The 1,840-nt window shown below is 41.2% G+C and overlaps 1 non-coding gene across 1 annotated transcript; it reads right to left on the bottom strand.

Annotated features, from left to right (window-relative positions):
* Positions 1-459: 459 nt before the first annotated feature.
* trnastop-uca (transfer RNA opal suppressor (anticodon UCA)) lies at positions 460-546 on the bottom strand. The gene has a single exon. It is a non-coding gene; the product is annotated as a tRNA-Sec (tRNA).
* Positions 547-1,840: the final 1,294 nt, after the last annotated feature.

Here is a 1,840-nt window from a genome sequence, read left to right as displayed (position 1 = left end):
GGTGGGATATGTGTCGGTGCAGGCTCGATGGGCCGATATGGCCTCTATCTGCACTGGAGATTCTGTGATTCTGTGAAAGCCATTAAGGGATATGGGCCAAGGTCGGGTATATGGAGTTAAATCGCAGATCAGCCATGATCTCATTGAATGATGAAACAGGCTCAAGGGGCTGAATGGCCTGCTCCTGTTCCTCTGTTCCTACACAAACTTACAAAAGTCAATGGGACATTTATTTGAAAGAGAACTAACTTGCAGTGTTATTGGGAAGAAGCTGGGGATGTGGAAGTAAATTGAACAGCTCTTTCAAAGAGGCGCGACGGGCCAAATGGCCTCCCTCTGTGTCTGTAAGATTCAATAAACACAAGCCGTTGTTGGTATATATTGTGAGCAGTCACACTCCGGCCTAAATGGAAAGAATATTTTTTTTAAGTCTGTATTGAAGATGAGAGTCAAGAACACCGCCTGGAAGGTGGAATCGAGCCACTCTGTCGCTAAACAGCTACAGGTTTGAAGCCTGCACCCCAGACCACTGAGGTTCATCCAGGCATTGTATTTAACTCACTCCATCAATATATAAACCACTGACAAGGTCATCACATTTAACTTGTGGTGATTCGTTTCTTCTCTCTGACTCGTTCATTCGACACATCGTCAAATCACAACAGTTAAACTGGAATTTCGTGTCAAGCTATGAAGCGATTTGGGATGTTTTACTACGTTGAAGGCGCTATATAAATGCAAGTTGTTGTTGTTATCATGTCCATTACTAATATCACAAAGCAAGATTTCAACCCACTGATTCTGGGTTACAAACAACTGGGAAATAGCTCCACAAATAATCATACAAGATTCTAGAGTTTGGTAAGGCCGACTTTCAATGGGATGAGGCAGAGACTGTCCACAGTAAACTGGGCAAATCTGTCACTGGGTAATATGACAGAAGATCAGTGGAAGATGTTTAAAAAAAGAAATTTAACGTGATACAGAACCAGTTTATACCCCTGAGGGGCAAGAGCTCTACTTGCCAAAAAACCCAGCCGTGGACAACTAAAGAGGTAAAGGACAGAATCAAACTAAAGGAAAGGGCAAACAAAAATAGCACAGATCCTGGCCAATGGGAAAGATACAAAGAACAGCAAAGGGTTACAAAACAGACAGCAAGAGCTACAAAAAGGGAGTATGAAAAGAAACTTGCAAGGGATTTCAAAATTAATGCAAATAATTTTTATCGTCACATCAAGAAAAAGAGAGTGGTCAGGAGCAATGTTGGACCCTTAAAAACTGCAAGTGGTGATATTGTCAATTACAATGGGGAAATGGCGGACACATTGAATAATTACTTTGTGTCAGTATTTACAGTAGAAGAAGAGGACAGCATGCTGGAAATACCAAAGAAACTAATATTGAATCGGAACAGGGACTCAATGAAATTAATGTAAGTAAAATAACAGTAATGAAGAAAATAATGGCATTAAAGAGTGACAAATCCCCAGGACCAGATGGTTTCCACCCCAGGGTTTTTAAAGGAAGTGGATGAGCACATTGCAGATGCCCTAACTATAATCTTCCAAAGTTCTCTTGAATCAGGAACCGACCCTTTAGATTGGAAAATTGAGCATGTCACTCCAGTTTTTAAGAATGGCGGGAGAAGGAAACCCAGGAATTATAGACCAGTTAGCCTAACATCTGTTGTCAGGAAATTGCTAGAGTCTATAATTAAGGATAGGGTGACTGAACACCTCGCAAATTTTCAGTTGAGCCAGCATGAATTTGTGAAAGGCAGGACATGCCTGACAAACCTGATTGAATTTTGTGAAGAGGTGACTAAAGTAGTGGACAG

Source organism: Somniosus microcephalus, chromosome 9 (genome assembly GCF_052327205.1).
Source record: "Somniosus microcephalus isolate GS21.2 chromosome 9, FLI_Smic_1.0, whole genome shotgun sequence".
Taxonomy (NCBI): domain Eukaryota; kingdom Metazoa; phylum Chordata; class Chondrichthyes; order Squaliformes; family Somniosidae; genus Somniosus; species Somniosus microcephalus.
This window is presented reverse-complemented; position numbering and strand designations above follow the sequence as displayed.